The sequence below is a fragment of the Artibeus jamaicensis genome, unplaced genomic scaffold, assembly GCF_021234435.1.
Source record: "Artibeus jamaicensis isolate MK-2021 breed Jamaican fruit bat unplaced genomic scaffold, CSHL_Jam_final contig_559, whole genome shotgun sequence".
Classification (NCBI taxonomy): Eukaryota; Metazoa; Chordata; class Mammalia; order Chiroptera; family Phyllostomidae; genus Artibeus; species Artibeus jamaicensis.
Genome location: NW_026521887.1, coordinates 409,945 through 433,045, shown reverse-complemented (window position 1 = coordinate 433,045; position 23,101 = coordinate 409,945). Strand labels below are relative to the sequence as shown.

Below are 23,101 nucleotides of genomic sequence, written 5' to 3'. Positions count from 1 at the left end.
TAAAGATATAAGATAAACCTCAATAAGAATAGTAAATTAAAAGAGATCTGTGGTTAACTTTTTAAAATGAAACTTCGCTGACTTAACCACACCTTCTTTTCCAACATTTGTATCAGTTTTCTTGCATGGTAATAGCAGATAATGACCTTCTATTTTGAATTCGTGTTCTTTACTTTTCTTCTCTAAATGAATTATCTTTAGAAATATTATTAGGTATCCTTGAAAGTATAATTTTAACAGGAAGAAAATTTAGTATAATTTAAAAATCAAAGTATCAATTATTTCTATATTTTATTAAAATATTTAACACCATGATAAACACTCTTATAATAATTCTTTGCTTCAAGATTATTTCTTATGATAAAGTACTACTAGTTTTTTTCTATTCATGTGTTCTGACACTAAGCAGATTGCAAGTTCTTCAGGCTGGGAACTATATCATATACCGTAGCAATATCATGTCATTCATACTATAAATATATTATAATTTATATTTTATAATAAAATGTACATTACCAAATCAATGATAAGCTATAGTCTATAATGGGTGCTTTATAGAAAGGTACATTCTCAATAACTTGGACATCAAAGATTAAGATTTATTTTTGAGAAACCAGCTATGACATAAGCACATATCAGAGTGGAGATAGAATGTCAACTTAAATAAATACCAGCCCTCATGCCCTAAAAACTTAGCTTTAACACAGTGGAAATATTTGTATAAATAAAAAGACAATTGTCAGGAGGATGGTTGGGGAGGGATGGGGCTATGAACACACAGAAAAAAATTAGAATAAGACATAGGTAGACATTGCTTATCCATTGTTCAGGGAGGCAGAGCTTTATTCAAATGCTTCAAAGCATCCCTTTCCCATTAACAAAATCACTTAATTTAAAAAAGAAATAATGCCAAATCTTCTCAAACTCTTCCAAAAAATGGAAAGAGAGGGAATACTGCAAACACATTTTATGATGCCAGCATTATTCTGATACCAAAGATAGGTAAGGACACTATAAGAAAAGAAAACTAGAAACCAATATCCCTGGTGAACATAGATGCAAATTTCTTAACAAAATATTAACAAACCAAATTCCAAGGACAACACATCATGATCAAGTGGAATTTATTCCTAGGTTGTAAGGATGGTTCAACATATGCAAACCAATAATAGATGCATCACATCAATAGAATGGAATATAAAATCATATGATCATCTCAATAGATGGAGAAAACACATTGAATAAAATACACATTCTTTTCATGATAAAAATCCTCATCATATTGGATAAAAAATTAACATACCTCAACATTATAAAAGCTATATATGATAGAACCACACCTAACATCATACTCAACTGCTGGAATATTTAAAACTTTTCCTCTAAGATCAAGAAGAAGACAAGGATGCCCACTCTCACTTCTTTCATTCAATATAGTACTTGAAGTTCTAGCTAGAACAATTAGGCAAGACAAAGAAAAGGCATCTAAATGGGAAAGTAATAAGAAAAATTATTATTTGCAGATGATATGATATTATATATTGAAAACTTTAAAGACTCAAAACTGTTGGAACTCATCAATGAATTCAGCAAAGTTTCAGGATATAAAATCACCTGAGAATACTTGTGTTTCAATACACTAACAAAAAACTTTAGAAAAAGATATGATGAAAACTATTCTATATCTGCAGTGGGATGGGTACCTAAGAAGATTCAGTCTGTTAGCTGCTGCTAACTTTTTTAGGTCTTCCAGTCTCCACATGATGTTATTTGGTTTCTCACATAGAAACTCAGGGGAGGAAAAAACTCGATGGTTGTGTCTCTGAGTCCTGTATCTTAAAAAACAACAACAAAACACCCACACACACAAACCTTTGGACCTTCTGTAGTTATTTTTCATTAAAATAAAAAGGTATACAAATGGCATAGATTTTGTGTGCAACAGCTATTTGCCAGGTCTTGTGCCAGGCCTTGGAGATATAATGTGGAGCAAACGGGACCTTACCCTTGGGCAGCTTGCCAACTGAAAGAGATCTAGTACATTAAATAGGCTGCTTCAGCACAATGTCATTATTTCTGTGATGGGTCCAGTCCATGGGCCTGTAGGAATTCTTGTGATGGGCCTCTAACCAGGCCTGAGGGTGGGAGGCTACAGAGAGCATTTCTAGGGTGAGAAAGCAAATCTCAATAAAAACATATAGGTGAGTATAACTTAGTGAGTAAATGAATGAGGACTGGTGGCAGGGAGTCAGAGAATGAGACAAAAGGAACTTCCAGATAGGGGAAAAATGTGCAAATAATTCTGTGTTCAGAAAGCTGCAAATCACCTTGAGTGACTGGCACATACAGCTTGATGTTATAAACTATTGAGAGAAGAAGAGGCTGAACATACAAGCATGAAGATCTCACTGCCATGCTAAGGAGCTGCCTCTAAGGTTTGTAGGCAAGGAAGTGATTAGATCATTGCTTATTTAAAGGTTTCTATATGACACCTCTTGGTGTAAATATATACATCATGCTACAAGGTAGGGGTTATCTTCATTTTCCTGCTAAAAAGCTAGGTTTCTGACTATCAGGTAACTTGTCGAGAGTCACATTGCTGGTAGTTGCAAAGCTGGTCCCTTCTTGGTGCCCTGACCTAAGTCTCCTGGATCCAGGATTCTTGCTGTTGCACAGTCTTGCCAACTGATTCAATTAGGAACAAGCAACTGAACCTGGCACAGGACATAACCTGCAAGCAATCAGTACTTCTCCTTACAGGGGTGATGCTGCAAGGGCTTCCCAACTCAGGTCAACAGTGACAGTATCAAGTGATATTTGGTTCAGGGCCACCCACTGCCAAAGACTGTTGGTAAGATCCAGTTAAATCTAAATTGATTTGTTTTTAATGATCCAGTTTTAGCTCCAGGCTCTAGCAGATGTGTAGTTTAAGCAATGCTGAGATGAAAGTACATATGGTCAAAGCCATGGGCTAAATGCAGCAGTGGGCCTTGTCTGGAGCTTTTGAAGTGTCCTAAAGATTATTTAATAGCCGAAGAGAGTGCTCTGGACGTACCGTTAAGAAAAAACAAGGCATACTAAAAAATATTATGCTATATAGAGTATTTTATATTTTACATACAATTTATGAATAAAAGAAGAACACTAGAAGAAAATATGTCAAATTTCAAACAGTGTATATAAACAGTAGCAGATTTATAGGTGATTTTAATATCCTCAATATTTTCAATATTCTTAGCAGTTTATAGATGATTTTAACATCTTCAATATTTTCAATATTTTTAATAATGAACATGTGTTTATGTTCAGGAATTTTTTCTAAGTTGTCACTAGAAACTTACAAAAGATACTTTTTTATTATAGTGTACCATAATAAAAGCATGCAAACCATAACTGTACAACTGAATAAATTCTCCAAGTAGATACCTCCATGTATCTAAAATATTACCAACATTTCCTAAAGTCTCTTTCATGCTGTCTCCTATCCTTACCTTCAAAGAAATTTTAATACCATACAATAAATAGTTTGCTTTTTTATTTTCTAATATATGGAGTGGAATGAAGTGTATATTCCTGTGTGTGACTTATTTAGATCAACATTATGCTTATGAGAATTTATCAGTGTTCTTGCATGTAACAATGATTTTTCATTTTTTGCTACATCATGTTCATTGCATGAATATGCTATATTGAGGTTTTTTTTCATTTTGGAGCTAAGGAAAACAGTGTTACTGTGAACATTCTTGTATACACTTTTGATAAAGTTTTATATCTGTATTTATTTGAGTACTTCTCTAGGAGTAGAATTGCTGGGCCATAGTTGATATACATCGTCTATCTTGGTAGGAGTTTGAAAGAGTCATTTTAAGTGATTGTGCCTTTTATACTCTTAGTGACCATATATGTATGCCTGGTTGCTTCTCCCATTCACTGACACTTGGTCATTCTGGTGGGTATGAAATAATATTGCACTGGGGCTTCAGTTTCCATTTCCCTTATGAGTCATAAAGTTATGCATATTTTTTATGTTTGACAACAATTTGGATAGCCTCTTTGGTGATGTGACTCTAAACTTTTTAAACTAATCTTTCTTTTGGATTATTTGTCTCTTGGAGTTCTTTACATCTTCCAGGTACAAGTATTTTGTCTGATATGTGTAATTGCAAATACCTTTTGTTTCTCTGTAACTGACATGTTTGCTTTCTTAATATTCTCTTTTATGAACAGAATTTATTAATATCAATGCAGCATAATTTATCATTTTTAAAAACAGATTAGTGTTTGGGGGATTCTATTTAAAAAGTCTTTCCCTAGACAAATACCATATGATCTCAATCATATGTGGAATCTATGAACAAACTGAACTAACAAGGAAAATAGAGACAGACTCATAGATAGAGAGCAGGATGACAGCTAAAGTGGGGTGGGGAAGGTAGGGGGTGGAGGGATTGAGCTAAAAGGGAAAGGGACTCATGAATGTCAGTGTGGTGATTGCAGGGAGGGGGTAGAAGGGGACTAAATGATAATGGAAAAGTATACTATAAAAATACAACAAAAAAAGTACACAGAAAAAAATTTAAAAATAAAAGGTCTTTTCCTAGTCAAGGCAATAACGACGTGCTCTGATGTTTTATTTCAAAAATGTGCATTATTTTACCTTTCACTTTAGATATATCATCCACCAGAAGATTTTTAGATATATCAATCCACCATTTTTAAAAATATCAATCCACCATTGATTTTTATATCTAATGGAAGGTAGGGGTTCAAGATTTGTTTAATAGCTTTTTAAGATCCTATAATTAATTACCTAAAAATATTTTTAAAAATCTCTATAGTACCCTTCTCCTCTCCCAAAGACAATGATTCTAAACAAAAATTAGTAAGCTGAGGGGGAAAAAACAATTAAGGAAGAGGTAAGTGGAAGCCTTGCTTTTTTTTGGTAATGCTTGAAAAGCCATCATATCCACTTTGTATACTTGTTCCTTAGAGCGAACCTGCTAACAAGTCCTTTTTATTCCTATTCGATAGATGAGGATAAGAGAAATACCTAACTGTCCACCGTCATGTACTTAATAAATGGGAAAGGCAGGATTTAAATTCACATTGTATCTGACTCCAGAACCATTGTATTTTTGCTACTGCACAAAGTAAGGAAAACAGGTAGCAATTATTTACTAGGCGTCAGTTTAAAAACTACTTCCAACAAGACTATGAGATGCAGTCCTATGGGCTGTGCACCATCAGTTTTTTGTTTCCAACACTCCAGATCAATAGGTGGGCAACTGACTGGATTGACTCTATTCAATTTGATTGATTTTCTAAGATGGCTACAGTAACCAAATTGATGCTGCTGTTCAGTTATTTTAGATATAAATAGTCTCTAGTACTAAATTATCTAATCCTAATCATCTGTCTTTCTGACAAATAAACACTGCATTTGTCACAAACACCATTTGCATTTGAATGAATTTTTCAGACCTTTTTAAGGAAGGAAAAAGGATCCCACATGTAATGTCAGCTGCTGGAACCCCTTTTGCAACTCACTTGGAAGAATCATTTCCTTCAAAGTGACCCTGATGAAAAAGCATCACTTGCCTAACTGTGAAAATCAGAGCTTGAGCTTGTGTTTTCCTAAGTCCTCTTTCCACAAACACATTAAGAAGCAATTGATACTTTATGGTCTCACTCATTTAAAAGGGAGGAAAGCTAAGGCTATTCAGCATCTGTAGGATGCACCCTTATAACATATAACAATATATGAGATGAGTGGGTCTTCAAAACACACCATAAATCAGACTGATGCTCTGCATTAAAACTTAAATATTTCTCTCCCTCTTTTTTGAATGCAGCATGTCACATCTATCTGCTGGAATGCATTTTCTCTTCTCATGACATTAATATTCTAAACAAATGTATTACATCAATCCAATCAATACACTCTGAAACTCATGACCATCACAGTTATGAAAATGTATTTTGTACATCTTCAATGTTTAGCTAAAATCAATAAAAATCCATTATCTAACATTTCAACTGCTACACACTAGAGAACCAGTTAGAAATAAATCTCTTCAAAGGAAAAATTAAACTGTCTCACATAATTACTAATTATTGACATTTACTTCTAATATTATACCTGGTGGGCAATTATTAGTAATCAAGTGTATGGTAGATCAGATTCAAAGGAAAAGAAATATTAAAATGTTAGATTGAGACATTTCATACATGTTTGTGACTATTTAAATAAATCTTAAAATTTTAAGAGATATATACTAGCTCAGTATTATTGGTTTGTAAATATTGATTTAATTTCAAAATGTGCATTTAGGCACCACAAATAACTAATAGTAAGAAAAATAAAATACTTATTATAGTAACCCGAAACTATACTAGGTTTAGACAAAAAAGAGACCCAAATATGCTTAGGTATTTGAGGAATAACACCCACTAAAATACATTCAGTGAAGCTGAGAATCTGAAGAAAAGAATTGACATCCAATGAACTATTCATTGGGAATGAGAAATTCTTAAGCTGAAAATGGCTATAACTGGATGTTGATTTCTTTAAAGTATTCCCTACCCCCAGATGACCATGTGTAGGTATTTTACATATAAATTTCACAGACATGTTTTATAGATGAAGAGATGGAGGCTCAAAGATGTTGAATAATCTCATTAAAAGTCATCTAGTTTATCAAGGCTTCTTTTTTAAAAAAAATATTTATCTATTTATTTATCTTTAGAGGGGAAAGAGAGAGGGAGAGAAACATCAATGTATGGTTGCCTCTCATGTGTCCCCTGCTGAGAACTGGCCTGCAGGGAACTGGCTTGCAACCCAGGCATGTGCCCCTGACTGGGAGTCAAACCTCGATCCTTTGGTTCACAGGCTTTCAAGGCTTCTATATGAGCCCAATCCAATGCCTGTCTTCCTCCCTCCCTCCCTTCCTTCCTTCCTTTCTCTTTCTTCCTTCTTTTCCTTGTTTTTCTTTCTTCTTTTCCTTCTGTTACATATCATTTTTCTTTATTTTTAATTGTATTTTTCAGTTAGCATTTAGTCACCCTATATCCCCCTCCTCCCTGCAATCACTGCACTGTTGTCCATGTACAAGTCCTTTTGCCTTTTTGCTCAACCCCTTCATCCTTTACCCTTGCCCCACCTTTAGTTGCCATCCTGCTGTCTATCCATGGGAGGAGGTTGCCCTGTCCAACACCTCTATCTTAAATTTATTCTCATGATTTTTCATTCATGTATTATCTTATACTTCAGATGCTTTAAATAAGAAACAACAGCTTGAAAAATGAAATATTAAGAAAGATAGGGCATATCCTAAACTTTACATTGATGAATCAGAATTGGCACCTTCACCATGATGAAAAAAAACATGCTTGCCTCTAAGGGAAACAAAAGAAAAAAATAAGTGGGACTATATCAAATTAAAGATTTTTTACACAGCAAAGGCAACCATCAACAAAACATAAAGACAACCTATGAATGGAAGAAGAATTTTGCCAATGACATCCAATCATGGGTTAATATCCAAAATTTATAAAGAACCTATGTAACTCAACACCAAAGAAACAAATAATCCAATTTAAAAAATAAAGAGAAGACCTGAATAGACACTTCTTCAAAGAGGACTTGCAGATGGCCGATAAACAAAAATAAATGCTCAATGTTACTAATCATTAGAGAAATTCAAATTAAAACCATAATGAGATATCATCTCACACTTGTCAAATGGTTATCATGAATAAATTGACAAACAACAAGTGCTGGCAAGGGCATGGGGAACCCTTTTGCACTGTTGGTGGGAATGTAGACAGGTGCAGCCACTACGCAAAACAGTGTGCAGGGTCCTCAAAAAATTAAAAATGGAACTGCCTTATAACACAGTGATGCTACTTTGGAGTACATGTTTGAAAAAAACCAAAATACTAATTTGAAAGAATATATTCACCCTCATGTTCTCTGCAGCATTGTTTACAATAACCAGGATAGGGAAGTGATCCAAGTGCCCATCAATAGATGCATGGATAAAAAAGTGGTGGCACATATTTACAATGGAATATTACTCAGCCACAAAAAGTATAAAATTTTACTTTTCATGTCAAAAATGGATGGACATAGAGGGTATTATGGTAAGTGAAATAAGCCAGTCAGAGAAAGACAAATACCATATGATTTCGCTTATATGTGAAATCTAAAGAATAATAAACAAACAAAACAGAAACAGACTCATAGACACAGAGAACAAGGTGATGGTTGCCAGAGGGGAGAAGGGTTGGGGGGCTACATGAAGAGGTAAAGGGGTTAAGTTCAAATTAGTAGTTATAAAATACTCATGGGGATATAAAGTATAGCACAGGGAATATAGACAATAATATTTTTTAATATATTTTATTGATTATGCCATTACAGTTGTCCTATTTCCCCCCTTCATTTCCCTCCACCCTGTACACCCTCTCCCCCACCATTCCCCCTTCCCCCCTTAGTTTATGACTATATGTTTCAAGTTCTTTAGAGTCTATATTTTCCCTACTATTCTTGCCCTCCCCCTATCTATTTTCTATCTACCGTCTATGCTACTTATTCTCTGTACCTTCTCCTGCCTTCTCCTCCTCCCACTCCCCTGTTGCTAACCCTCCATGAGATCTTCATTTCTGTGGTTCACTCCTGATCTAGCTATCCTCTTAGTTTGCTTTTGTTTTAGGTGTGGTTCTTAATAACTGTGAGTTTGCTGTCCTTTCACTGTTCATCTTTTTTATCTTCTTTTTCTTAGGTAAGTCCCTTTAACATTTCATATAATAGGGCTTGGTGATGATGAACTCCTTGAATTCGATCTTATCTGAGAAGCACTTTATCTGCCCTTCCATTCTAAATGAAAGCTTTGCTGGATAGAGCAATCTTGGATGTAGGTCTCTGGTTTTCATGACTTGGAATACTTCTTTCCAGCCCCTTCTTGCCTGTAAGGTCTCTTTTGAGAAATCCAATGACAGTCTGATGGGAACTCCTTTGTAGGTGACTGTCCCCTTATCTCTCGCTGCTTCTAGGATTCTCTTCTTCATTTTAAATTTGGCTAATGTAATTATGATGTGCCTTGGTGTGTTCCTTCTTGGGTCCAAGTTCTTTGGGACTCTCTGAGCTTCCTGGATTCCCCGGAAGTCTATTTTCTTTGCCATATTGGTGAAGTTCTCCTTTATTATTTGTTCAAAAAAGTTTTCCACTTGTGGCTGTTCCTCTTCCCCTTCTGGTACTCCTATAATTTGGATGTTGGAATGTTTAAAGATGTCCTGGAGATTCCTAAGCCTCTCCTCATTTATTTGAATTCTTGTTTCTTCATTCTTTTGGTTGGTCATTTTTTTCTTCCTTCTGGTCCACTCCCTTGATTTGAGTCCCAGTTTCCTTTCCATTACTATTTGTTTCCTGTGCATTTCCCTTCATTTCATTTAGTTTAGCCTTCATATGTTCCTCTAATTTGTGACTAAAATCAACCAGTTCTGTGAGCATCCTGATCACCAGTGTTTTGAACTGTACATCTGAAAGTTTGGCTTTCTTCCTGGCTCTGGGGCTTTGATTTGTTCTTCTTCTTGAGCCATGTTTTTCTCTGTTTGCATGTGTTATGTATGAGGAGGGGAGCCTTAGGTGTTCACCAGGGTAGGGCTACCCAGGTTGCTGGTTTGTGACGCTGTATGTGAGGGCGGGTTCAGAGAGGGACAATAGTGGTCCCCTCTGCTGCTTCCCCCCACTGGGGTCTGCTTGGTCCATCTTACTGCTTGCTCCTTCGCCGGTTTATCTGCATGCAAATGTGTTACCGCAGTCAGCCCTCAGTGGGTCCGCCTGCTGCTACTCCATACCTGGGATTCACCCACAGCTGCTTGCACACTGGAGTAGCATGCCTGGGTCAGTCCGGTAAATCTTTTCTACCCAACCCCAATCCGCAGCTGGCTTTACCCCTCTTACTGGTCTGCTGAAAGGTTCGTTGTTGTCAGACTTCATATAGTTCAATTTTCTGTGGTTTTGCTGCATTTTTGTTGCTAAAACTTTGTTGTTTTTAAACTTGGTTGTGCAAGAAGGCACAGTGTTTCCACCTATGCCTCCATCTTGGCGGAAATCCCCACAATAATATTTTATTATAAACTATGTATAGTGCTAGAAGTGTACTTGAAATGTTGGGGATATCACTTTGTAAAGTATACAATTATCTAACTATGGTGATGTACACCTGAAACTAATACAAAATAATTTGAATGTCAACTATAATTAAAACATAAAATTTAAATTTTTATTAACAAATAAAATTTAAAACATGAATGAATGAAAAATAGATACTATATATTCACAGTATCACATTAAAAAATACAAACAGGTATAAAAGACACTTCTTCTCCCCCTATTTTTGTTTCTCAGCTGATAATTTTATGGGTTCTTACTTATTTTTTAATGCTTTGCTTTTTCCCTTGAGCCTATTTTTGGAACTCTTCCATATTTGTATATACAATGCTACCCATTGTTTTTACTGGCCATACAGTAGGCCACTGCATGGATGGACTATAATGTATTTAGCCAGTCCCTATGCATCCATCATTTAAGTTGCTATCAAACTTGTGCTACTTTAAAATTATCTTTCAACTTCACAAGTGATACATAAATACTTTGTAATGCTCAAAAAAATTTAAAAGATCCCTGCCTCTAAAGACCTCAAAATGTAGAGCAGAAGCCAATAACTGAGGGAAATTAGGTACAGTCTGATAAACTCTCAGTTAGGTTCTTAAATCAGTTTCCAGTACTCAAAGGAGTCCTTTTGAAGGAGGTGACAATAGATTGGAGTTTTGAGATAAGAGTTGGCAGTTTTGTCTGGTGGATAATGAAAGCTGGCCATTGTGAGAAGCAAGGGCTGCATGTTCATCTTTGGAGAACCTTGAAAAAAATGACTCATTAAAGAAAAAGCAAATATGTTTGAAGATAGCTCAGAAGCTATAGTTGCATCCCAGGAAATGAGTTTGCAGATTGTGAAATTTGCTGGGCAGGTTATAACCTTTGAATTACCTCAGGGAAGTCTGAAGTCATTGAAAGATCAGAAGCCGAGGAATGACATGATCAGATGTGTTCTAAAATTAAAAAATTACCTTGGCAGCCTTGAGATAACATAAACTGGTAGGGGATGGGGTGAGAATGAAATCTACAAAAACCAATCACGAGGTTCTTGGCAGTGGTGAGAACAGAAAATTATACATACATTTAGTAGGTTGGATCTCACAGAAATCAAAGGTATTACAGAGGACAGATGCAGAGGAGCACCCAGAGAAAGCCTAGGTTTCTTGAGCAAGTCCCCCATTAGAGGGCAACTTCAGCCAGTGAAGAAAGAGAATATAGGATGGAAGGGAGGTTAGGTGAAGCAGATGAACTCATCTCCAAAAGTTGAGGCTAATGTATTTTGGTGATCTGCCTTAAGGATTCCACTGAGGGGGCTGGGATGTATAGGAAGCCAGACAGACTGTTCAGGTGTGGAGGTGATAAGAATACAGTAAGTCAAGTGTGAAAGCCATATACTAGAATCGAGGACATTAACTAAAGAGCACAAACTATGGACCCAGTGAACAATAAACACTTGGGCTACAGAGGGAGTGGAGTCTGAGAAGAAATTTGAAAAGGAGCAGCCGAGGAGGGAAAAGTATCACATGGGAAAGGAGGTGTTGCATTCTTTCCAGCCCAGCAATACATAATGTCTCTTTGTGGACTTGAAATAAGTATTCTTATGATTTTCAAATTAACACAGTTTATTGTTTAAAACTTGGATAATATAAAACCTCATATATAAAAATTATGATTTCCTCATAATTCCATCCTTCCTGAAAACTACCTTTTACCCTTTTCTACATGTCTTTCAATTAGATATCTCATGTAAACTAGTGCTACTTTGAGAAAAAAATGCAAGTAGAGAAGGAATGAAGGTTTTAGTTGTCTTTCTTGCATTTAACTTCTATGTTTTGATATATAATCATATACACTTTAAATTTCTAATAAAATGCATTTATCATTTAAATTGTTAAATATAGAGAATTAGTAAGCTTTTCCACAAAACTACATGCTTAATGAATTGCTTCTTATCTGTAGAAAATGATCTTTTACAGTGGATATTTTTCTATTAAAATAGTTTTAAATAGCCTTCTTAAATATATAAACATTCAATGTAGTTTAAAGTTTTGTAGACAAAAATTCAAAGAAACCAATTTTTCAGCTAATCTAAGTCAGATATAACCTTTCTGTTGTGGACCACTGTGCCTGGTTTCAGGAATTGTAACTCTCTACCCCCTGTGGCTAAGGATGAGTCAGTGACCTCTGGAATGCAGGAGACAAAGCTTGTCTCTGGTAGCAAATGCTGCTTCAGTTTCCTCCCTGCCCCCAAAGCATGGTCAGAAGTCCTTGGTGGGTAAGACCCCTCAGAGCAGGGGCAACTTAAGCCAGACATGATCACTTGGGAGGCCATCATGGAAGGACTCGAGGGGCTGCAACCAAGAGCAAGCAAAGGACCCATGCCCCTCGGGCTATGTGACATAGCCGGAGTCCCCACATCCTCTGGGAGAAGCACTTCCTGGCTCTAATCCCCTTAAGCCTGAATACCTGTTGGGGAGGGGTGCAGCTCCTTGCCTTGTGGTAGAAGGTGTCCTGGGGAAAAATCTTGCATCACAAAGACTTCCTGATAAACCTGTGAAATCTGCTCTGCTAAGAGTGCTTTCATTCACATGTTAAGGGTTCAAGCAGGAAACTCTAAAACACTGCCTGACAGACTGACTCAGACTACCTACTGTTTGATCCTTGCTGCCCTGTATTTCTGTGTATTACTACCCAATAAAAGCCCCTGTGAGAAGGGGCTCAAGGACTTTTTCCTCTGGGCAACTGGCTACCTCTCATCCCCAAGCAGATCACATCAGGTCCCAGTCAGGTTTACTCTCATTTGTGGCACACGAGGGGGACTTGCGAGGAAAGCTGCCCCCACACCTTTCTACCCTTCAAATCAGTATTTGGAGAACCAGTCTCAGTACAATAGTTTCTTGTGATTTGTGTAATGAACGTAGCTATTATTGGGGGTCTTTTGATTGTTTTATCATTTTGTTTTCACATTTCCCCATTCTGATAACCAATCTCAAGGAATTGTTTGTGAAAAATTTTAAACTGTACTTTAGGCATAAGATTAAGTACTGGCCTACAAGTCCAGACTCTACAAAACAGATTAAAATAGACTCTGCTGTTTGTGGCCATCTGCAGCTTGGGGAGCCTTTAATATGTTTAGCTGTGTGCAAGCAAATTCTCAGCTTCTCCTTGGCTGGACTCTAAGGATAAGTGAAAAAGGACAGATGTTACCTGACTTGTAGGCTCCCAGTCATAATGCATGGGAAACCATAGGTATCATGTGGGGCTAGAGTGGAGGAATGCTAAGGGAAGGGCAAGAGGAGAATAACCTTCCTCAGGACTAAGGCACAGCTGAGGCAGCTAACTAGGCATGTGATATGGAATCCCTGTTTCACTAATCACTTCCTCCAGAGCTATAAGAGGCCATCTTACTGGCAGGCTAACATCTGGGAGCCCACTTGATTCTAAAACTCCAGGGACTGCATGTCTTACGTTGTACAACGTGCTTTCCTGGAGATAAACCCATTCACTGAGGTCAGGACTACTGGTGGGGAAGACAACCTCTCCACCAAAACCTGACTCTATCTCCGGTCCCTGGACACCAATCGCAGAGCAGCAGGAGGGCATGATGCCTGTTTTACCTTCATCACACTGTCTTTTGCCAACAAAATAATGCTAATATACAAGAACACATTATGAAAATTTCCCTTTGAGGCATATTTCAGAAAATTCACCTACCCATTAAATTTAAAAATTACACCTTGACATAACAGTAGCAGGAATAGCTATATTCTTATCTTTTAAAATTCCATAATGTTTTATATAAAGCAATGAACATATTCAGGACTCCAGGTTTTAAATTCCATAGCCTTATCTCAGGCAGTGTTTCTCAAATCTGTGTCATTTCTAGACAAAGGCAATTAATTGCACTAGTGTTTCTGAACAACATGTCTGGGGGGGCAATATTTGGCCCAGCTAGGGATGCCAAAAACTGCTACACAACAGGGACCCCTCCCAAGGACAGAACACTAATATTTACTGGGCTCTTCTGTCCGCCGCCAATTGGAAAGACATCTCTCAATGCCAGAGATTCGTGAAAAGGAAACGAAATGTTTATTTAATGCTATTTAGACCTAATGCTTCCACTAAAATATCAAAGTCCTTTAGGGTACACACTTACACCCACACAATGCTCCCTTCTCCCACTGTCCCAACTCCGGGTACCGTAAATCAGGAAAAGAGCACACGTCTGCGTTGCAGGCAGCTGGTATCGTCAGCTGTATCACCATGCAGGCAGGATCTCTAGTTAATCCAAAGTACAGTGGTACCCTCTCATGGTCCACTAGCAAGAGTTCTTTGTATCCATTTCCAGTCAAAGTCTCCTGATTTCCAGGACACTCGGCCAAAGGGAGCACCCCAACGGCGCGTGGGCCTCTTCTACCAAAGCTGCAGGGGTTCACACTCCACCAAAAGTGCGTGTCTTTCTTCACCTGCCTGCAGGGACCTCCATTCTGGCAAAGCTGCGTGGTTTTCTCTTTCATCTGGGAAAGAGGGGTCCGTACTCTGCCAAAACCATGTGGCTCCCTCTTTCACCTCACCAAGAGGGGGTGCTTACTTTGCTGAAACCACGTGGCTCTCTCCTACATGACTGCTGTGTCTTCACTCTGCCCCAAACTGCGTGGCTCTCCCTTTCATCTGGCTGCAGGGGTCCCCAATCTGGCAAAGCCGAGTGGTACTCTTTTCACTCTGCTGAAAACCGCGTTGCTCTCCCTTCAAGGGCTGCCACGGCTCCCTTACTCCCTTCTCCCTGGCTCAAAACTTGGCCACAGCTATTTAACATATCTATGAAACCAGTTAAAGGTTATAGATATGTTAAATAATCATTCCAGAGGTTAGCTGCAAAACTATTGCTATGTAAAACAGCTCTCAATGGCCCTGGTCCATTCATCCCTTCCCCCTGGGGGGGGGGGGAGGTGAGGACATCTAATATGTCTCTCCAATATTCCTATACACTTTGAATTCTGGACACCATTCCAAATCTTTTTCTGCCCCGCCCCCGGCTGTACCCTGTATCACTAGTTCATAAACAGAGGATGCAATTTCATCATGTAATGGGACACCAATCAGCATAAACCCTGAGATACACTATGATGATTTCCTCCATGCCCAAATTAGCACATAGTATGAGTTGCTTAAATCCAAGTACATTTTGCCATTTTCCTTAGAGCAGAAAAAAATCTGAAAAGGGACTAAATTGCTAGTCTCTGGGGTCTTTGATTAAAGGTTGTTATCTAAGGGCAAGCAAATAAGCAAGTAATTAGATAAAGTAAGACCCTTAAGAATTAAATGTACCCCAAATCCACTCAAGTTTTTGTCTTAAATCTACTAACAACCAACAGCTGCTTGAAATGACAAATCCATGTCCCCATGTCACATGAGAGACAGAGGGCACACCCTCGGAGGGAAGGCAGGTAATCGCCATATAGCTGTGAACCAAATGTAAAACTGAGAAATTTTTTAGTAAAATTTACACCCTTCCAATAATACTTATTCTGAACAAATTTTTGAACACGAAATTTTACAAAACTTAAGAATTGCTTACATAATTGTTTAAACTCTGAGGGTTTTTTATTTTCATTTTTTTACTAATAAAACATAGATTTTCTTATTGCATTTTTCCATTACCATTTTAGTCCCCATAAACTCCCCCACTCCCTGCCATCACCACACTGTTGTCCACGTCCAGGAGTCTTTTTTCCTTTTCGCTCAATCCCTCAATCCCTCCATCCCCTACCTTCCCCCTCACTCATTAGCTCTCATCCTGCTCTCTATCTATGAATCTGGCTGTATTTTGCTTATTAGTTCAATTTGTTCATTAGACTCCACATATGAGTGAAATCATATGGTATTTGTCTTTCTCTGACTGGTTTATTTTATTTAGCATAACATTCTCCAGGTTCATCCATGCTGTCACAATGGGTAAAATTTTCTTCTGAATTTAGTATTTGAAAACAGATTTTAAAATATAATATCAAAAAAGAATTTTGTTTTTCATTATAAGCAATTTCAATCTCAAAATAATTTGCTCTTTGTGGTTACAGCATTTAAAATCCCATGTAGATTGTTATTGTATCAGGTTTTTGTCTAAGCTTTTATATGAAGATATGAGCCTCATACAGAAAACTGCACACGTGTGTACAGGCACATGTGCTCTCATATACACTTGCATACACAGCACAGGCGGTCCACTGAGCTGAGTCCTGCTAATTATCCCTCGGACACTATGGTTGTTTTTGTATTTTGCTCCCTTACACCAGGGCACGGTGACGCTCTCAGCACTACGATGTTACATGCACTGTCTGGCCTGTGGAGACCTTTCTGTCTGGGACAGTACCATTCTGTCTAGACAGGGAGAAACCATGTGTTTTGGTCTTTATTCTCAACACCAAAAGCATGCTCCTATAGCCCTTCTCTGAGGCTTCCTTTAAAAATGTTTAAATTCCACAACTGCTTGTTGTAAAAACACTAGAAGGGTCCAACTGATTCAAGGGTATTGAATCTGTCCCTTAATTCTGCAGAGCAGTTGGCTCTCTCAGATAGTGAATGGCTGGCTGTAAGCAAAGGCTCCCCCAGCCAATGCAGTTATCTGTGAAAGAGCATTTGCTTGCAAATGATGAACCCAATTTTGCTTGTTGAGAAGGAGAGAGCCTGACTATTCAGAAAGACAGAATTGGGGTTTAAAACAGTTGCTTTAAAACAGCTTGCCGGTTCACAGTTCCCAATTAGGCCTCCAGTAAATGCACTAGCTTTAACCTCATAAGTCAAAACCTTAGATGTGCACAGTGTTTCCAAGAAACATTAAACATCAAATAGAAATATTATAATCCATGTGAAGCTGATTACTCTGCAGGTGTTAACCCAGCAGTTCAAAGTGACTTCTATTTAATGAAGGAATTAACTCAATAAAAGTTTATATGCTGCATGTTCTCCATATTGGATGTGCATTCTTTATATTATGTGTTATTTTGCTTGCTATAATGAAATCTTCAAAGAATTGAAATGCCCTGTGGCTAACAGATTTTCCAGATCAGATACCATGGGACAAATAAACTGCATTTTTTGACTATACATAGTGAAAGAAGTTTTATTTTGTGTTTCATTGTACTTGGAGAAAAATTCAGAACTCTGCTTTCCAGACTTTTTAAAGGATCTCTCAGGAAAAATAAACTATAGCCTATTCACTTTTTACTGATCATAAATTCTCATGTCAAAGACTGGACTAATATTTTCAAAAGGTACATTTTGAAAAGATTTTTGCATAAGAAATTTTACTATAGGTCACAGTCAACTAAAAGTGAAACCCTGCTACATAAAACTCATGTATTTACTCAGAAGATAAATAATAGATAGACAGATAGATATAAATAGAGACAGATCAAATGAACTATATTCCTGTATGTCAAAAAAAGTATAAAAAGTATGACGAATCTAATCTAGCACATATAATGCTTTATCTATACATGCAAAATTAATTTTGAAAATTCAAATGGGTTTTGCTTGTTATCCATGTGTTTGAGTTTAGTACCCTTACCTTCTTGTCACTAGTAGAGAATGTAGCTTCTGATGGTCCCTCCAATTTTCTCATCTTCTCAGTTTGTCCCGTTCATACAGGTAAGTGTGTCATCATAGGTTTGATAAAATAGTCTACTTGTATTAAATGTTTGATTTTTGCAGACTCTAAAGTAAAGTCTTTTCTTTTGGCTTCCATCTAACTAAAAATAATAATGCAGAGATATATGGCTAGTACTCAAGATATGTAGCATGTTAGGAAGAATAGGAAATTTTTTACTTTATTGTTCAGATCCTACATGTATAAGTTTCTACATTCTTGTTTCTACCAAACCCGAATAATATGCATATTAAAAATATAATTCTTATCCTGAATCATGACTCAAAGTTTAAAGTGCCTTGCAGTTTGCCAACATTAAGTTGTATGTGTATGTGTGTGTGAGAGAGGGGGAGGGAGAGAGAGAGAGAGAAGGAAAGGAGGGAGAATGTTTAGCAACAATTGCTGGCCAGGCCACTCAGTTCTTCCAAGTAGTAAATTCTTGGTCAGTTGCTATCATTCTTGTTTAATAAAATGAAAGCTCAAGGATACAGACCCATTTCTTGTAAAAATGCCTTTTAGTTTGTCTTGAAGAAAATACCAATTTAAATGACAGTTTTTGAAAGAAAGTGGATACAATATTTTAAAATTTTTTAATATTAGCTTGTACTTGACTGTCTTAGAACATGTATTCAAATTAATCTCACATCCTGAGAAACTGAGGCAAAAAGTGAACTCTAGTTCTTTGCATTAAAGCAAGGAAATTTTAAAAGAAACAAAGCCGCTCCAAAATCCCAGTGCTAGAGAGCATATTATCTCTTAATCATGCCTCACACACCATAGTTTCCATCGTTTATCCTAAGATTTTTTCTTTCTCCTGTTGTAATAATAAATTTTCCAGGAAATTGCCCTATAACTGCCACATACGGGAGACAGATGTTCCAAAGGAAAGAGCAGTTTTATTTTATAGGGTATCCTTTAACACATGCATGTAAAGTCTTATACATTGTCAAAGTGCAGCAACATTAAATAAAAGGTAAGGCTATAACAGAATTTGGAAAACGTGATTCTGCAAAAGGCTAATGTAATATAATTACATGTGCTTCTAAAGATAATAATTTATCAAAGAAAAGAATTTTGAGTACACAGAACAGTGATGGGCAGTGTGACTCTTACTTAAGTTTACCTCATTCTCCCCAAATATAATCTTTTTAAATCCAATGTTCTATCACCCAATATGACCCTGATCACTTTGGGGGGAAAAAGTTTTTTCTGCTTGATTGTAAGAATAAATAATATTCATTATGAATGTGGGGGGTAAAAATAGAAGCATAAAAGAAGAAAGTAAGAATTTCTCACAATATCATTATTTGAATAGAACCAATATTTCTTTGACATTTTTTTTTATTTCTGGGTTTTTTTCTCCTGAGGAGGAGAAACAGGAGGGATAGTTTGAAAAACACGAATATGAATGTATTTGGTTTCTTCCACTTTCATTTATGAGATCATCTCTGTAGTCTCTCAAATCCACAGCTGCCTCCAGGAGATTAAGATTTTATATCAGATATGCCCAGAGAAAGATTCAACTCCTGTCATTCCAAATGGCAACCCCTTGCTGATAAGACACTGCTGAGAAAGGTAAGGATTTTGTTTGTCATCTTGGGCTCAGAGGGTCATTAATTCACACTTCTAGGTTCATAACTGGTCTACCTTGAGAAAGGGTTTACCAAATTCCACCATTTCCTTATCTGACATGTCAAATGTCGGACTGGGTGATTTAGAGTGCAGGTTTACATTAGAGTGAGCTCCAGATAATCAGAAAGCAAAAGGTAGGTTCCTATTTTTTCTGGCAAGGTGCTGAGATAGTGCATAATCAAAATGTTTAGAGAAAGTATAAACTTGAGCTGGACACCTCTTCCCCACCTTTCCCCACTGCACACTGCCAGGTATCAAAGTGCTTCCTTGTCCACTGAGTCAGCCAATGAGAAATGAGAGAGTGAGTGAAGAGTGAGGCAGGAGTCTGTCTTTCTGGGTGCTGTACCTTCCAATATAAGAGTTGGGGCATCCCTCCACTTCAGAGCCTTCATCTAGTTACCTTCTCTGGCTCTCCACACATTCCCACCTCTTAGCCTGTTAATCCAGGGAACCAGAAAGGCTTTCTGCAACTGTTAGTCCCAGACTGATTTACCATTCTTTGGTAGTTTCTGTAAACCAATGTGTTTCAAACCATATGTTTGAAAATAGTCACTCTGATTAAACTCTCCTTCATTTTTCTATTTGAGTAAGCCATTTGTTTCCTAAGAAACATCTAAACGGAGAGAGAGCAGACACATGTGTCCTAATTTCCCCTACAAAATGTGAACTCTTGCAAGGAGGCAATATAATGGGGAAATGGGGGATCAATGCTAGACATACCCTTGTCCACCTCCCTAAATGAACTTGTTGAAAGAGACCTATGTTCAGAGAATCTACCATAAACATAACCTAGATTAAAAGTCAAAGAATTGGGCTCAAATCACTATAGGAAATAATTTTCACTCCCAAGCTTTTCTGGATGTCCAACCCCTACTGCAGTGTGGTTACTTTAAAAAATATATTTTGCAGTCTAAATTCCTATTTCCTTCTCTCTCTCTCTCTCTCTCTCTCCCCTCCCCATGACCCCCTCTCTCCCTCTCTCTCCATCCATCCTTTTATCTGTATGTCTACACAAAATATTTAAGTATAATATATGTTATAACCTACATTGGTATCATGAACCTTTTCTAGGCATAATGTGAAGTGGTTCACTGTCTTGGACAGTATAGTCATGATCAGCAGTTACTCTGCTTAGAGATTAAGAATACAGAATGTTTTGTTTGTTTGTTGTTTTTAACATTAGTCTTGTGAACATTTATAGATAATCAAGAAGCTCTGAAAGCCCCAAATAGTCGCCCTAAAATCCGAGCAGATGCCTTTTCTCTTTTCCACATGTGTAATGTTTTTTAGAATAACAAGATTCATCTGAACAAATTGACTGAACAGTAAACCTATTTAACAGATGAAATATATCTGAACATTTTTGACTTATTTTTATCTTTGGATGAATATTCTTTTGAGGCTCTTGGTCTGGTTTGAGATTTCCCTGTGTATAAAACCCCTACCTAGCTCCCAAATATCATGCTTTCAAATAATAGTTAAACACAATTTTCATTGATTCTATGGGAGTCTTTATATAAATATGCTACATTTGCATGAAAATTAAAATGCCATTATAAAAATTTACATATTTTTTGCCTGGTACTCTGGTTATTTCTTTAGAATAGTTATCCAGAAGTGTGAAGTAGAAGAATAGCGAAACATCTAAGTGTCTTGAAATTAATAGAATATTTTCAAAAAAGTCATATGATTATAAAGTCCCAACACACCACAGTATATTCTTTTCTACCTTAAATTTTTTTCATTTTAACCATTCATTTTGAAACAGTTGCTCACTTTAAAAGTTGCAAAAACATTACAAAGAATTTCCGTATATCCTGAACCCCAATAACCCCCACCATGAAAACATATTGAGTAGTTACATTACATATATAAAAATTAGAAAAAATCATTAGTACACTGCTGATATCTAATTTACACATTTTGTTCAAATTTCAGCCAATTGTTTCACTAATGTCCATCTTCTGGTCCAAGGTATAAGTCAATATCACATGTTTGCATTTAGTTGCCCTGTTATGTTAATCTCTTTTAATCGGGTTAGTAACTTGGTATATGACACTTTGGAGGACTACTGGCCAGTTATTTTACATAATGTCCTTCCATTTTGGCTTGTCTAATATTCCCTCCCAACTAAATTTTGGTTTTGTATTCTCAACAGAAAAGATGTTAGCTTCTTGGTGCATCACACCTAGAAACACACATCAATTTGCCCCATTACCGATGATGCTAACTTTGATTATTTGTTTGGTTGGTTAATGGTGGCTTCTGCCTGTTTTCCCCACTGATGGATAAATCCATCTTCACAGTAGAACTCCAGTTAATAACTGTAGCAACAAAGATAGAAATAGAAAACCACCATTTGGTAGACACCATAGGTGGTGGTGTCTGCCAGGTTTCTTCACCAATGGAGAAATCTGACCTTTCCGTAGAATTACAATTAATAAATATAGAAAGAATGATGAACATAGAAAATTTGCCCATTTGGCAAATATCACAGTAAACATTGTTTCCAGCAAAAATCATCATTGGATGCTAAAAGTAGAGCCCAAAATGTGATGGCAAGTCAGGTATTTATATAATTTCAAATTATCTCTATGTGATACTTATTAATTATAAGGGGAAAAATAGTAACTTTACAAAGGAAAAACATAAGAAACCACATTTTTACAAGCATCGTCATGGGGAAAATGTCATTAACATGGCAGAAAAATTTGTTTAATTTGAACATAAAGGTAGTATGTTAACATACTAGTTTCATGTTTTTTCTTTAAGAAACTGCCCATTCAAATTCTTTGCAAACTTTTCTCCCAAATGTATTATTGCCTCATCTCTCAATTTATATCCTGTTTTTGTACATAAAGGACATTAATTTATTTTTTGCCATATTTGTTGCAGGTCTTCCTAGGTTGCTGCTGCCTTTTAATCTCATTTATGCTGATTTATTAAACAGGGAACCTTTTTATGTCATTGAGTGTATGGATTGCTTCCATCACTTTCTCTTCCATCACTTTTGTTATTACAAAATTTTTCACCACTTTGAAAACAGAAATATTTCTTCTTCATTTTCCACTATGTGTAATGATACACTGACTTGGTTTTGTTTTTTGTAAAAGGGTAATAAATTGATTCAGAAAAAATGTAACATGTAATTTTTTTGTTTTTCAAAACTTCATGATGCTGTTCTTATTATTTATTGATTTTGCAATATATCAATGTGTTTGTAATTTATCTATTTAACCCATTGATCCATTCACCAGGGCCAAAGTGATTTCTCTATCAAAGCTTTGTGTCTGCACAAAAATGCACATTATTACTCTTCCAGCTCAAGTTTTTACTCTTTAACTTTATATGGTTGGTCTTCCTGGTAAACTTCAGAATCACTTTGCAATAACCCCCCATCTACAAAAATTTCCCGTGGGGATTTTGATTGGAATTGCACTAAACATACACTATAAGCTAATTTTGAAAGAAAAAATATTTTATTCAATATTCTAAATTTTTTGCTATATTTATTTGTGTCCCTTTTTGGAAAATGGTAGTTTCTGTAGTATTAAATTTTTAAACAACTGTTATGATCATATAAATCATATCTACAAATCAATATATATATGAACCAAAAAGTAAAAAATATATCCCTTTTTATCCATTAACTAATTTAATTAAAT

At 36.5% G+C, this 23,101-nt stretch overlaps 1 long non-coding RNA gene across 5 annotated transcripts in view; it reads right to left on the bottom strand.

The window, feature by feature from the left end:
- LOC119042703 (uncharacterized) overlaps window positions 1-23,101 on the bottom strand; it is a 221,064-nt gene that overhangs the window by 83,348 nt on the left and 114,615 nt on the right. For 3 of the 5 annotated variants that reach the window (XR_008392498.1, XR_008392497.1, XR_008392500.1), the window contains exon 5: window positions 17,727-17,903. The exons of the other annotated variants lie outside the window; for them this stretch is intronic. This is a non-coding gene — a long non-coding RNA (uncharacterized LOC119042703). The remainder of the gene's footprint in view (window positions 1-17,726; window positions 17,904-23,101) is intronic. 5 annotated transcript variants of the gene reach the window in all.